A 16,473-nucleotide genomic window follows, 5' to 3' on the forward strand; every position below is an offset into this window, starting at 1 on the left:
AGTGAGTACAGATGAGAAGCAGCTGTCAATGTTATGGTCCCAGGCTCTGGGTAGACATTCCATGAAATCTTTTATCTGGGAGTGAATTTCTTAGGGCCTCTCCTATCTGTAGCTTCTGTCATGCAAGATGAGTATAGCACAGTGGTTTTGAGCATTGTCAGGCAGTGGTGAACATGAATTTGAAATCTGGGATCACGACATTACTCTGAAGGGTCAGCATATTGATGAATTGTATGGCAAATCCCATGTCTCCATATATATGTTTTGTGGGGCTACATTGTGGTAAATTATTGGGTTTAACCAGATATTTAGCCAGATTAATGCAAAAGCTAAAAAGTGATTTCTACCTTTTAAATTTTCCTCTTGGTGAGCCTTTATGACCTCAGTTAACCAGCACCCCCTTCCCTGTAGGTCAGTGTCAAACACTCAAGATCTAAAACTATCTTGTTTGGTGCCTTTTGTCTGCTTCCCACCATGAAAGTGTAAGCTTCCCAAAAGGACTTGGCTTTGCTTGCTACTGGATCCCTAGCACTTGGACTGAATGGTGATATATAAAATCTTAGTAGATAGTGCTACTGTGCATACAAATAAGAGAAAAACAAATGAAAGTTTACACAAATTTGTTTGAATATGCATTAGATATCTCTGAGAGCATCGTGCACACCTGATAACATTAGTTGCTTTGGATGCCAAGGAGGAAGATGTTTCACTATCTGCCCTTTTGTACCTCTTGAATTTTGAATCACGTGATTATATTACCTATTCAAAACCAAAGGAATAAAGCTTTTAAAAATGGAGTGCTCTATATTTGCAAATGGAGTTTAGATACCTCTGAAGGGTACAATTATTTTTCCATTTTCGTCAATCCTATGAGCCTTTACACTTACTTGTTGGTTGTCTAGGGGATCCAAATCATATTATATTCTTACATATTTTGCCCCATCATCTTCAAATATTAGTCAAATATAATAATATTAGAAGTCCCTGACCCCTAATTCAGATTATTCTATACCATGAAAGGAAAAAAAAAAATCAAATGAGCCAATTACACAGGAAGGATGGAATTGCATAATTAAGAACATTCACGATGGTTTTACTGAACAGCATTAAAATGGTCCATTTTCCAATCATTCATTGCTTTTATTGGACACCATCCTGACTTAATAGAATGGTTCTTCTTAACGCTGTTAATTTCTGGAAGGGCTCCAAGGCAAATGAAATCTTGATACTCGTGTTCTGGGAATACAAGCTGTGAAATGGTGGAGGTGGGGGGTGTGGGGGAAATCTTGTTGAAGATGAATTTCACCCTGAAATGTGACAGGACGCTTCATACCTCATCAAAACCTGGGCAGTTTATCTTATTGCTTCCTCCCAGACTCTACGATGATCTTCTGTCACACTGAATAAGACTCGGGCAGCTAACTACAAGAGGGTAAGGAGAGAAACTAAAACCACACTACAGATAAATATTTCATGCTTTTTACTGGCTGCTTCCCCCCACACAAGGGAGTTGTGCATGAGTGATTTTAGTTAGAATAATTATATCAAATAATTATAATCACATCAAGGATAAGAATATTAACAACACCACCATTACATTGGATTGAACCAATAGCCTACTTCAGGAGAGGCCAAGGTTATTTCATAGTTATGGTTGGGATCTCCTTACCTCACCATGAGTGCAGTAGGCTAGGTTGCTGCTCTTGATGTCACTTCTTCTTAAGTGTCCAAACAGAAATCCATTTGTGGACTCAGAGCCTCTGTCTTTTGCCTACCATGCCATTCTTGGCCCTCTGCTGTGTCTCGGGACATTTATGGATGATCCTGGATAAAAGAAGGTGGGATGAAAATATCCAACAAGTTCATGAAAAACGCATCATTGAACTGTGAGTCGGGAAACTTGAACCAATTAACTAAGTAGATGCGTGTTAATAAATCAGAAGGAATTAGACTAGTTTTTACCAAAATACATTCCATTTAACCATAATATATACCTGGGTTTATAACTATAAACCACATTTACTCCAGATGTTCTTAATATGTAACAAAGTTTTGATTCAAATACATTACTAATTCAAAAATCGTGTGTTTTTTCAGGTAAGATAGAAGTTTCCTACATTTCCAAGGGAAAAAAATCTGCTTTCCCAATTAGAAGAGCAAAGAGCAAAAATAATTCCATCTACAGCATTAGCCTTACTGAATAAACTCCTTTCAAACACTTTCAAAGCACCTTTGTACTTGTAAAGAACAAGTATACTTGCTTCAAAGACACTGATAAAGCAGAAAGTATATCATTCTATTTGGTTGAAAGAAGTTGTGCTGAATTAATTTTTAAGGATCCTCTAACTAAAACTTTCCTAAATTGTTACAAATTAATGAAGTTTTACCAAGTCTTACATATGTATACTGCATGTGTACACAACTGTACAGTTTTCAGATAAGTACATCTTCACCCCTATTCTTAAAATCATTACACCCTGACAACACAGAAATCCAAATAACGATAAGACAAAATTTCATGGTTTCTGTGGACACATATCAAAAGATTACATTAAAACGGAGAAGAGGGGCGCCTGGGTGGCTCAGTCAGATAGGCATCTGCCTTCAGCTCAGGTCATGATCCCAGGGTCCTGGGATTGAGTCCTGCATCGGGCTCCAAGCTCCATGTGGAATCTGCTTCTCCCTCTCCTTCTGCCTGCTGTTCCCCCCCTGCTTGTGTTCTCTCTCATAAATATATAAAATCTTTTAAAAAATTAAGTTTAAATGAAAAAGAAATGATAGTCATTATATGTTTTGTTTACTTAACCCAAGCATCTTATATCCCCAAATTCTAGATAATGGGATATAGCAACCAGTAAAATTCAGGTAACAAATAAAAAGAGCAAATGCGGAAGGTCTGTAGTTGGGTTTGTCTGCATTGGTGCCTGTTTGTGAAATATCAGTTCTGTATGTCTAAAAGTATGACCATGCAAAGATAAGTTTCCTGACCTTGGTAGAGAATCACAGCACTAGCGCAGCTCTCTGGACTCCCAAGAGGGCAATACATTTCACTACTTCTTTTTACATACCCAAGGTTAACACATCACAGGAAAATTGACAAGACCAACGGGCACATAAATATTTGTTTATTAAAATGTGCACAGTAGCCATCCCATTTACATGTACAAATTAATTAAACTGTAGATACATGTTCTAAGAATAAGATTGATTTCAAAGTACTTTGTGGCTAGGTCCACATGCCCATACCACTTTAAAAAACCATTCTTTTGACTTTAGTAAGTCAATCAATTTATGACCTGTTATTTTCAGATTTTTTAAAAAATTAATCTCCTAACTCCCTCTATAATTTTAAAATATTTGGAATATAAAAAACTTACCTCATAAGACTACTAAAATCATTTTCTTAATTGGTTAAATTCAGACAATTATCATAGAATCTCAGATTTGGAAGAGACCCCAGATTTATTGAACCTAATCTCCCATTCTTTATGGAAATCCTGTCTCCCAGATTCTTGAGTTAGTCTTTGTTTGATAAGTTCCAGCTGTGAGAAGCTTGCTATCTATCACGAATACTTTCCTAATTAACAAATTATCTTATTCATCCCAGCTGTATATTGCTTTTAATTTGGGAGATTTTGTTTGTTTGTTGGGTATATAGTTACATTTTATTCACATTATTTGTAGCTTGTAAAACAATGTCTATATGTGGAAAATTACATTAAGTAATGATTACTTTCTACCATGTTCCCAGTGGAAGGAATAAGAATAAAAACTTCTTCAGAATACATTCTTTTGTGTTCTCTGGGAGAAGTCCAAGTCTGAAGTAAATGGCAAAGTGGTGAAAAGAAATAAAAGAAGGTCAAAAGATCAACAAATCAATTATCAATGGGTATTTATTAAACAATTATTAATAGTCTCAGAATGTATTAGCTACGCAGTAGAAAATGACTTGGCCTTTAGCATTTTGTGATGGGCTTAGAGCAGTTTGATAGAATTCTTTGGGTATGTGGAGCTCTGAACAGTCTTAAACAAAAGCTAAGTTTTGGAGAGGTACAGAGGAAGGAAAATAATTTTATCCTGGAGTCATGTGACCTGAGGGTGTGACAAATTAAATATAGAATCTGTGGAGGTCAAGAGAAAACCAACTTGCCAGAATAGAGAGTGGGTTGAAGAGGAGAGGGACAAGCTATACTGCCCAAGATTACCAAAAACTTTGGGTACAGAGTTAGCCAAGGTCATTGAGCCTTCCGGGAGATGGAGGGAAATATGCCTTTAATGAGTAAGCATTCTGACATCACTTGTTTTAGAGATGGGATCAAAAAAGTAAGACATGACTCACCGTTCTTGGTAAATTCACGAAATTAAATACAGACAAAAATTGTCTTTACATGCCCATTCTATCCCTTATAAAGACAAAAAGAGTAATTCCTAACATGGTTACAGCCAAATAATGCAAGGACTCTGGAGATTCATCCCAATCAGCCTTTCTCTCAAAGAAACAAGCTGCACATATCATGCATACATTTGTATCCCCAAACCCACATGTTTTGAGGAGGATTTCTAGTTTCAACTTCAATTTCAATGTGAAATAGAGTATCATTAAAGGGTCCGGAGAATACAATATCCAACTGCGGAAAAAGTACAATAATTGAAACACTGGGAAAATCGGTGGTAACCAACTGATCGTTAGCCATGTAACATGATTTATACATTAATCTGATAGCATGAACTAACGTCTCAAGCTTTTTTCCTATTGTATGACAATTTCCAATCAGGTTCTGATTAGTCAAGATAATTCACTTTCAGTGTGTAACCTAACCTGTTTTTGAATCTGTACTCGTGAGCGTGTTACCTGTGTTTTATAGTAATTGGGACCACTTCCACAGAAGAATGGAATGCCTAAGACACATTTATCAGATATGACAATTCTTCTATTGTTATTCCTCATTGTCAAATGTGACAACCCATGGGCATTTAGCAAAACATAAAGATTTATCACCCGATTCTCCTATTCACGGTCACTTGGATATTTTGATTTTCGGTTTGATGCCAAGACATCTTCCTTCATTATGTACCATGGATGAAGCATTTGTGCTATGCCTCCCACACAAGGGTTTTTTAGTTTTAGGCTTTCTCTCCACCATAAAATATGAACTGTCACGGGCAGTGTTCGGTCTATTTATCTCTGAATTACTGCCCCTTGCATTAGAGTTTCCATCAGTTGAGTAGAGGGGGAGATGGCTGCTTGTTTGCCCTCAGGAAACAAATATCTGAAACTGAAATGCTCTTAACAGTAAGGGCTGAAGCCGAGCAAGGAAATGGTGCAGTGGTGGTAACTAAGTGAACTGAAGCGTGGAGCCGTGTAGGTGACATGCTCAGGCTCCTTCCCTCCTTCTTGGCTCACCTGTGGCCCTGTGCCGTGGACTCCTGTCTCCAAATAAATACAGGGTCAGGAGAAGGGTACGAGATCTGATTTACTGAATCCAACGAGCCCAAGACCCATTTAGACGAAGATTGCCATTTTATAGCTTCACAAAAAAGGAGACATTTTTACACGCAAAAATGTTGGGTAAAGCATAATCAAGGACTCATGTAGGGACTCTGAACGCATTCTGCCCCACGGGGAGTTTTAATCAACACGTGTCCCCATTTATTGTTTAAGCTGAATTTTTAACCGTTCAAATAGCTCATTCAGTGTTGTTTGTATACTGGCTAAGGGAATATTTTGTCCCTGTGCTTAATACCTCATCCTAAATTGAAGTAAACCTGGCCATAGAGAGGGTGCAATTTATGCTGCCTGCCATAGTCCCTGGTTGGGGAAGAATTTCAGTTAAAGTCACCCCTCCCTCACTTCCGTTTTGCCCCAGGGAAGGGGGATACATGGGCATTCAGCCCTGACAGGTAAGTGCTTGCCACTTATAAAATCCAATAAATAAATTCCAAATAAATATATCTGCAAATCGAAACCATTTTGAGCTACTTAACTGAGTGCATATCTAGTCCTTTGTACACATATTTGTACAAAGTGTTGCCTGTAATTTTAAAGATGCTTGCCTCCGGGAGGTTTCGTTTTTCCATTGAAGTCCCCTTGATTTACTGTACGCAATATGTTACAGCTTCCTTATTTGCTCCTTTGGGACAGTTACTGACAGTAAATCTCTATTAAAATATTCTTCCATATGGTTGCATGAAAATTTTATTGCAGTGAGCCTGGGGCTGAAGGTCACAGCTGAGTAGCTGCAGTTAAGTATTGCAGTCTATGGACTCGGAGGTACATCTGTTCTGGGAGCTGGAGTAAAATTAGAATTTTACTGTCAATAGCATTTCTCCAAAACTAGTTACATTTGTTTACTGTGGCTGGCTGGGCCTTTTCCTCCACAGTACCTGCCATGCATGTTGTCGAGCCCAGCATTCCTATCTTTCAGGCTGGAAGTTTTAATACAGAATTTGCTGAACCTGAAGGTCATTGAGAAGTCCCTAATGGATATTTCATTTATGATACATGAAAATTTAATTTTACCTCTTCTAATTTGAGTCTATTGCTCGCTCACATTGGTTTTCGCTATAACTCATTGTTTGTTCTAAATGCTTCTTGGAAAGCGGATCATATAAACTTAATAAATACAATCAAAGAATTATTTTCAATCTGCATCTCCAGAGCTAATGAGAAAGGACTCAGGCAACAAGTTTTCATTACTTTGTATTGCTGGTTGGAAGAGGTAGAATGGATTGGATGCCATTTGCCTGGGATTGGGACGCCATTAATTCAAGTGTTAGCCGCTAGCGCTCACTGCAGCAAAAACTGGGAAAACTGAGATGATTTTGGAAACACAATTCCATTCCATAGTCATAGTTACATCAGAGTGTTTTATGCCTCTAAACATCACATTTAACATTTGGGAGCTACAGTCAGCCAGGTATCGATGTTCAGCTTATATTTGCTATGTAAATATAAATATAAATATTTATAAAATATAAAATGTTATGAAAAGAAAAGACAAGATAAGACAATATTCGACCATGCCTCTAAGGCTATCTTTCTCAGCGGTCTGACTTCTAGTCCAATCCAAATCCACCCTGGCCTCCCCCAGTTTAGAGCATTGTAAGATACAACCAGTTTCAGGTATGTGGTCATGTTTCCACAAAGCCCACCAGCATTTCTATTACAGCCTGCATCCCAACAGGGATTCAGTCGGTAGATTCAGAAATGTGAGTGACTCTGTATTCTATTTCTTTTTTGATACTGATAAATTTCCAACCTTATTTTGGAGACTCTATTGATTGTCTTCTATAATTTCCAGAAGTTTAGGGAAGTGCTGAAAGCATAATAATAATTAATAATAATAATAATTCTTATTTCTAAGCATAAGCCACCATACTGAATCCTTATAAGGAGGCAGTAGAGGGGAAAATATAGGAAAGAAGTAGAAAAGGCATTAGAAAATAGCAGTTACATTCACTGAGTGCCAACTATGGGTGAGCCCAGTGCTTCTCAAAATAATAACTTACTATTCTCACAAGATCCCTATAAACTAGGAATAATTATCATTGCCACTTTACAGATGGCAAAACTAATATACAGACAGATTAAGTAACTTGTCTAGTTGCATTGCTAGTGAACAGAGCCGGATTCAGAATAATACGGCCCTAGTGACTGTGTTGAATGCCATTGCATTCAACTGTCCCTATGTGAAGAGAGTAGTGGGGAAGTCATTGAGGGTCCCAGCTGATTTTCCAAAGGCAAATCTCGTTTGAGACAAATGCACAAACCATGCTGTTTGGCCTCAGGATGTGGTCTCAGTAAGTCCATTCTCTCTGTCATTTACGGTGATAGGGATCGTGCTCTTGCCACTCAGCAGTGAGAACAGATAGGGAGCAAGCTAAACTTTGAAGGCTCTGATAGCATTTTCACAAAATATATAGTGAAGCTGAAGAGTTCAATTTGATGGATCTGATAAACCGGGGAGAGTCTCTCCCCAGCAGGAAATTGTTCTTTATACACAGAAATCTATTTCAGAGATGCAGGTTACCACAGACTAAAGCTCAACCTCACCCCTCATCATTTCCTCTCTGTACATCACCCTTCCCCAACACCCCCCCCCCCACACACACACACACTAGCTGGGCAAATGGGAAACTGGATGCTGAGTAGGCCAACGAGAAAGATGCAGTGGTGGTGCAAAGACGAAATCTAGGCCAAAAGAAGAAAATCTTGACAGAGGAAGTCTGAGCCAAAATTCTTCATGGAGGACCAATAGCCAGACTTTGGGAAAGAACAAATATAAGAAGCATATCTAGGGGCGCCTGGGTGGCTCAGTGGGTTAAAGCCTCTGCCTTCGGCTTGGGTCATGATCTCAGGGTCCTGGGATCGAGCCCCGCTTTCTGCTCAGCAGGGAGCTTACTTCCTCCTCTCTCTCTGCCTGCCTTTCTGTCTACTTGTGACCTTTGTCAAATAAATAAATAAAATCTTAAAAAAAAAAAAGAAGCACATCTAGAGGACCAGAGGCAGAACCAGAATCAGGGCATGGGACAAAAGAAAAGAGTGGGAAGAGATGCAACAAAAACAAGAAAAAAAAAGGTCCCAGACTGCAACCCAGAGACATCAGTGCCTCAAATGCATAGGACATTCAGTGGGCTTAAAGAATTAGAGATGTATTTGCTTTTCAATAAATATTTTTTTAAATTGCATTTTGAAATAATTTTAGACTCACCTACATGTTGCAAAAAAGAACAGAGTTCCCATGGATCCTTCCTCTACTTTCCCCCAATGATAACATCTTACATAAGCACATGATCAAAACTAGGAAAGTGACTTTGATACAATAGTTTAAACTAAGCTAGATATTTTATCTGCATTTCATCAGAACAAATATTTTTTTTGGAGCACTCTCTTTGGGCCTGACACAAACTGTGCTAGGGGCTGGGGTTCAGTCCCTGGCCTTATGGTGTTTTCTGTTTGTTAACAAAAGCTTGCAGGCCAGCAGCACACTGCTTGACTATAGAATTCAGTGGCTAGTATTTGGAAACACTGTCAATCTTGAGTTGCCAAGACACAGAAAAAGCACTAATTATACACCTCTCAGTACCTTTCATTTTACTTAAGCATGCAAAGACTGACTCTAAATTCTTTATCTTTTTTTTTTTTTTTTTAAAGATTTTATTTATTTACTTGAGAGAGAGAACATGAGAGGGGAGAGGGTCAGAGAGAGAAGCAGACTCCCTGCTTATCAGGGAGCCTGATGTGGGACTCGATCCTGGGACTCCAGGATCATGACCTGAGCTAAAGGCAGTCGCTTAACTACTGAACCACCCAGGCACCCCAATTCTTTGTCTTTAAATTACAGAGGGCATGATAGTGAGGGAGTCCCAGGGAGGTTTTTAGTGTGGGGGAGGTGGGAAAACAAGCGATGGGGAGTTGGGAGTTTTCCTTCCTGGCCTCAAAGAACACAACTGTAATGTCTGAACACTGTGAACTTTGGAAATACTATTTATAGATCACCAGGGTATTTGTGTATATGTTGACAATTTAAATGGAATCCCTCAAAAACTTTGAGGTTTTAGCTATTCCTTTATTGGTAATTACAGATACTTTCTCTTTTTGATATTAAGTAGCCATCAGGAATTAGAAACAGGACTAATTCCTTCATTAATAGGCTGTGCCCCATTCTAAGAAAGCTAGAAGATACATTGCTAGATACATAAGGTCAGGATTTTGACAATAACATAACTGGATTCATGGTAGGGGGAAGCGATTTATTTTAGAATTGCTTTTTACTGTGTCATTATATAATACTTTTTTTTCTTTTTTTTTTGTAAACTGAAGTCATTTCAAATTAGTTTATGTATAACATAAGTGCTCTAGAAGAAATGTGTAAAATGATTATAGCTATGTCCTGGAGAGTGAAAGTTAGTCTCTCTGTGTGTGTCCACTTTAAATCCTATTATTTAGAAGTAGATGCAGTAATACTGAGTAAATACATATTTACTAAGCACACGTGCCGTGCCTCCATCCACACATGGGCGCCTATTATAGAGACACAAAAGGAACAGCAGGCAGACTCCCTTTCCACTCAGCTTGTGCTGCAAAGCTCCTTCTATTTGCTTATTTGAGAAAGGGGAAAAGATCATTTTAAAGTTAAATTGCCTAGTGAACCCATCTATCATTTGCAAAAAAGTAATGAGCTGGAGCCAGAAGCCTAAGTCTCTGCTTTCTTCCCCTTTCTCATGGCCAAGATGTAAGACATAAAAAGCAATTTTTCTTGATGTGTGATCAAACGATGGATTAAGACTTGCAAGCAGTTGGTGATCAATTGTCTGATAATATGTGACAGATCTTGTCAGATTGACGAAAATGTACCCCAACCCAAAGGGAGAGAAGGCTCTGAGCTGTGAAGGTGCTTTCTTAAGCAATTGCCTGAGAAGCGGAGGCCTCTGTGATATCAATTATCTTCTGTATCAACACCAACAGGATTTTTGCTGTGAAAGCTGCCATCATAGCTTGATGTGTGTAAGTTAATAACTAATTAGATGCATTTCAGTAATCACTTAACTTTAATTGGTTTTGTATCTTATTTTTCAAAGGAGGAAGGTATAGACTTGTCCTAATATTTTACCATAATAATGTTCCACAACACATGAAATGAATTCCCTTCTACTCTCCCCCACATTCTGACAGGCCAATAAAAATAGTATTAGGTGATTAAATAAAGAGAAATTTTAGAAGAAGTAGACATAATGATAAACAGTACTGAAGTCAAGCCAGCTGGCGGGTTCCTTGGTGAATCAGCCGCCTGATGGCTTGCCCCAGGGTCCAGGTGAAGCCTCCAGCCTTCTCTTAGGCGGCAGGATTCACACCTCCCTCTCCAGGGGACGGCTAGAGGGGTGGGGGACAACAAAGAGAAGCATTGCTTATACCCTTTACAGCAGTTTCAAACTGGCGCAGGAATATCCATTCATCTCTGACTGGCTCCAATTTAACAAAACAAGGGTAAAATCCATTTCAAAATGACCTGGGCTCATTTTGGGGGCTCAGGGAAAGTAAAAGTCAGGGTTAGATTTCTCCGCTTTGCCCTTACCATGGGGAGAAAAAAAGCTTTACTTTTACATGAGGCCAAAGAAAAGACTGAAATAGGTTTTAAATTCTTTCCTAATGCAAAGGCAAGGAATCTGACTACTCAGCATTTTCAAGTTTTGCAGTAAAAGAGGACACTGTGCTGAAGCAATTATTCCTGTATAAACAAGCTGTCTCCCCATTTGGGAGACATTTACATTCGGTGTTTTAGATGCAATCCCAAGGAAGCTAAAACTGAGCTCTTATATGTGTGCAGAGAAAAGCTGGGGGGACGGTAGTATAGGGTGTATAGTCAGAAGGAGAGGTGAATGCTGAAAACCAGCTCTACTGGTCACATGGAGGTATAATCTAAATAACTGGAACTCCTGACATGTAAAAAAATTTTGCATTTATCTTCCCATCAAATACGTGTGTGTGTGTGTGTGTGTGTGTGTGTGTATACTCACGATGTGCCAATACCACGCTAGGCCCTCAGGGTTCAGGAATAACCAAGGCAGAGCCTCACCTTCATGGAGCTTGAGGAAATGGAGATACACCGGAGATTTTCTAGCCCAAAGTTTTTCTGTTTGTCAAACTGAATTCCAGGGCGCTACTTGAAGGTCTTTGAATGGGTTGGATGATGAGAGAAAGCTAAGCAGATACATTCCAGGCCATCTCTATCACACACCCTCAATGTCACCCAAAGAGCTTCTACTTTGCTGTGTTTTATATATTGGGATTCCCCATTAGATTTCCTCCTTTAAAGAAAAGGAGTTTTTCTTTTAAGGGAAAGAAAAGAGGGGCGCCCTTGTGCCTCAGTTGGTTAGTTGTTAGTTGTTGAAACTCTTGATTTCAGCTCAGGTCACGATCTAAGGTTGTGAGACTGAGCCCCAGTTCAGTTTGGGTTCCCACGCTCAGCAGGAAGGCTGCCTAAGACTCTCTCCCTTACCTTCTCCCTCTCCCTCTGCCCCTCCCTCAGAGGAGGTGTGCATGCTTTCTCTCAGATAAACCCTCAAAAAATAAATAAATAAAAGGAAAGAAAGAACTAGAGTCTAATTTTTTATTTTAGGTAAAGTAAATTAAGTGCTTGAGCCTGGGAACCACTCTGTGACATATCTGGTGACAGTCTGGAGTGTCCAGCCGGTCTGCTGTCAGGCTGTCATAGCTGGTTACCAAGGAGGTCAGCCGCAGCCTCCCCTCTGCCATGTGCTGCTCAGGATGGCAGGAGCTTTGCCACCTGTGGGCAAAGGCTTCTGGCAGGTGCTATATAGCACAAAACTCTTCCTGACAGAATGAGAAGCTGTACTCTTGTTGTGTTAACTGGCTGGCACCCAAGGACAACTTACCAGTGATTTCTGTTTTTTATCTTGGGCTTTTGGTGTATAGGAGAGCATGAAATGGTTGAGAGCTCTTGTGTGCATTCTCAGCACTTGTTGGCATTCTGAAGGGGATAAACTTAACCAAGGAAGTCTGTCATTTTTTTTCTAATACATCCAAATTTTTCTTGAGGCAGGGTTTGAAACTCCTGGGACTCCAGTGATCATCAAGGCCAACAGGAGAGTAGTCAAAATTATGGCAAACGGATGATCTGGCAGACTGGGGACGAAAGGTCAAGATCGAAGATGAGGAGAACAGGTGAATCAATGGGCATAAAATTTCAGTTATGCAAGATTAGTAAGTTCTAGAGGTCTTCTGAACAACATTGTGCCTGCAGATAACTATATTATACTGTACACTTAAAAATCAGTTAAGAGGGCAGTTCTCATGCTAGGTGTTATTACCAAAATAAAAACCTTCAGGAACATGTAAGGGCGCTTTCCTTTCTCTCTATTGTGAAGAGCAGACGTGAAGTTGTTTTGAGAACTTCAGAGCCAGAGTGGCAAATCTTGGTTTATCTGGTTTAAGGACAGAAATCACCATGGCTCTCGGGCATTCTCTATAGACAACTCTGCGCTTATACATTGCCCAAAGCAGCTTGGCCATTTCATTCCGGTCCTCTCCCTTTCCAGCAAGTCTACGGCCAAGGTCCAGCCCCTTCTGTTCATTCCTAACATTAATTGTTAGCATCTTGTCAAACTTGGAAAGATGATACCCTGCCTGAGGAGGAGCTGAGGAGCTTTAAGATACAGTGAAACAAGTACAAGAAATTAAACAAAGGAAAAAAGTGTTTTACACAGGGCCTAAGATACTGTAACCATTCAATGAACATTTGTTGAGTGAATGAATGGGTGGATGCTAAGCATGAGAGTTCAATCCTTATGCAACTGTGATTGGCAATAACTGTTCTTCGAGTTTTGTATCTGAACACTTTGGAAACTTTTCCTGATGAAGACAGTGACCCTAACACATGTCCAGTGTCAGAAGTATGGACAGGGAGTAGAGAAATCAGAGATGGTAAGAGTCTACTTCTACTGGAAAGCCCTCATACTGCTTCTGTTCCCCCTCCTGGTGTATCACATCAGGGGCACCAGAATCTGGTAGAAAGGAACATCTGAATAGCTTTTTAAATAAGAAGTCAGGGGCACCTGGGTGACTCAGTGGGTTAAAGCCTCTGCCTTCGGCTCAGGTCATGATCTCAGGGTCTTGCTCAGCTCTGTGCTCAGCAGGGAGCCTGTTTCCCCCCCTCTCTCTGCCTGCCTCTCTGCCTACTTGTGATCTCTGTCAAATAAATAAATAAAATAAATAAATAAATAAATAAATAAGAAATTATAGGAAAGGATGAACACCTGAGAAGCTGATCACACTATGAGAAATAGGCACTTGCCAGAATTTTAATACACATGACTATAGAAAAGAGAGAATTTGGTATTGAGCATTTGCCATTTTTCCAAGACAGAATTCGAATGGATTTGATTTATACTTATAAGGAGACAGCCTAATTGCAACCTTGAAATAGGCAAGATCAAGTAAATTTCTCAGTTTAACAGAAAAAAAGGATCTGATTTGTATTCAATTACTCTCTTGAGAGCTCGCATGAGAATTCACACAGGGTCAGAGGCAAGTTCCTTCCCTGCCCTTTGCAAAGCTATAGCTTAAGTGGAAAAAAGAATTGGTAATTATCTTTAATTTGGCAAGAAAATCAGATTTTAGGATTTGATAAATAAGAATAAAGAACTGTCACCTCCAGATGCTGATATTCCCTACAAGAAGTAGAGGACTAGAAGGTTCATAGGCACATTACTTCCTTTGAAACAAGTTGTTTCTACTTCAGCAACGGGAGGTGACCTACTTGGAGATATCCAGAGAAAGCACATCAGGCTTCATGTAAGTTCAGTATAAAATATATTCTTATTCGTCCTCTAGCCAGCTGACCCAATATTGCTTTACAAACAGGAAAACACAGGCCTTGAAGGACAAATGAACACATTCAAAATTTGTGACATAACAATGGCAAGAATCTAGAACAAACAATGCTCCCTCCCTCCTTGGGTGCTTCCTCTTCATGGGATTGCCTCAGTAAAGTTCAGGAAATATTTACTGACCATCTTATGTACGCAAACCTTGGTTTGGGCACTGTGGAACTCCTGGAGACATATCATACAGTACCTGCTCATGGGAATTTGTAAACCTCATCGGGAAGAAGATGCAAGAAGCTCTTAGGATTAGATGGTCTTGCACTGTGATTCATATGCCAAGATTAGTGTTAGCACTAATGCTACCACCTGGTAACTAACACCTGATCTTCACAATTGCCATGTAAACCAAAGAATCCCATTTGACAGAAGTTGAAGCATAAGGTAAATAATTTGTTCACGGTGAAATAGCTAATAGGTTGCAGAAATGGAATTTGAAGTTGGGACTTCTCATTTAAAACTGAGCTCTTCCCACTATACTTTGCTACCTTTCAGTGTTGTAAACTCTTGGATTTTTATTGAAAGGTATGAGAGCCACAGAACCTGGTCATCTCTACAATCTACTTGCCATAACGTTTAAAAGGTGAAATAATTATCTTTAAGCACTCAAATTCAATAAAACAAGTTTGAAGAGTGAAATATCTCTTTGAAAAAAATTGCTGGTTTCACTGACTTGTGTGTTCTTTGACACAGGTGTCAAAATATCAGAAGGATGTAGCCTTGATACTTTGCTGAGTTCCTACAGGATCAGATTATTCTGAGAACTGTTAGTTAGCCAGTATTAAACCACAACATCATTGCAGAATTCATTGAAAACAAATCATGAATGTCAATGTCCATTAACTGGGATTTTTTTTTTTTAAGATTTCCAGATGTGTTTTTTAAAACGGTGAGGGATCACTATAAAAAAAGAAGGGGCCACAAAAATGGGCATAGTCCACAAACAAAATGATGATAAAAGAAGTAGGTACATTAAACCACAATTTTGCAACTCTAAAACTAAATATTAAATATATTAAAAGCCAGCCAGGCACAATTATCTGCAATGAATACCCTGGGCTAAAATCTGACCACATTTATTTAAAAATATTATAGTTATAAAAATAAATTTATAGGAGTACATCCTTTTATTGTTTTGTTGTTGTTGAGGTATAAATGACATACAACATTATATTAGTTTCAGATGTACAATATAATGATTCAATATTTGATCACCACAATAATTCTAGTTCACGTCCATAACCATACATAGCTATAAAGTTTTTGTGATAAGAATTTTACAGATTTACTCTCTTAGAAACTTTCAAATATGTAAAACAGTATTATAACTATAGTTACTATGATGTGCATTTCATTCCCGGGACTGATTTATTTAATAACTGGAAGTTTGTTCCTTTTGACTCCCTTCACCCATTTTGCCCACCCCCAAACTCTGCCTTAGGCAATCAAAAATCTATGTATTTATTAACTTGTTTTTCTTCATTAATTTAATTTTTGTTTAGATTCCACATGTAAGTGAGATCATATGATATTTCTTTCTCTGACTTATTTCATTTATCATAATACTTTTAAGGTCCATCCATGTTGTCACAAAAGGCAAGATTTCTTTTTTTTATGGCTGAATAATATTCCATTGTACATATATTTCTTATTTTTTAAATCCATATCAAGAGACACATAGGTTATTTCCATATCTTGGCAAGTGTAAGTGATGCTTTAATAGACATGGAGATACATACATCTTTTCAAGTTAGTGTTCTCACTTTCTACAGATAAATACCTAGGAGTGGAATTGCTGGATCATAGAGCAGTTCTATTTTTGATTATTTGAGGAACCTCCATTCTATTTTCCATAGTGGCAGTACTGACTTACATTCTCATCAACAATGTACAAGAGTTCTCTTTTCTCCACAGCCTCACTAACACTTCTGCTTTCTCGTGTTTGATAATAGCCATTCTGACAGGTGTGAGGTGTCATCTCATTGTGGTTTTGATTTGCATTTCCCTGATGATCACGGATGTTGAGCATTTTTCATGTACCTGTTGGCCATCTATATGTTTTCTTTAGAA

General features: G+C 38.7%; 2 long non-coding RNA genes across 5 annotated transcripts in view; one reads left to right on the top strand and one right to left on the bottom strand.

The window, feature by feature from the left end:
- Positions 1-16,473, bottom strand: part of LOC131840223 (uncharacterized) — a 200,362-nt gene that overhangs the window by 153,578 nt on the left and 30,311 nt on the right. For both annotated transcript variants that reach the window (XR_009357280.1, XR_009357279.1), the window contains one exon: positions 1,670-1,824. This is a non-coding gene — a long non-coding RNA (uncharacterized LOC131840223). The remainder of the gene's footprint in view (positions 1-1,669; positions 1,825-16,473) is intronic.
- LOC131840225 (uncharacterized) overlaps positions 14,470-16,473 on the top strand; it is a 32,689-nt gene continuing 30,685 nt past the window's right edge. For all 3 annotated transcript variants that reach the window (XR_009357284.1, XR_009357283.1, XR_009357282.1), the window contains exon 1: positions 14,470-14,787. This is a non-coding gene — a long non-coding RNA (uncharacterized LOC131840225). The remainder of the gene's footprint in view (positions 14,788-16,473) is intronic.

This window comes from Mustela lutreola, chromosome 9 (assembly GCF_030435805.1).
Source record: "Mustela lutreola isolate mMusLut2 chromosome 9, mMusLut2.pri, whole genome shotgun sequence".
NCBI lineage: Eukaryota > Metazoa > Chordata > Mammalia > Carnivora > Mustelidae > Mustela > Mustela lutreola.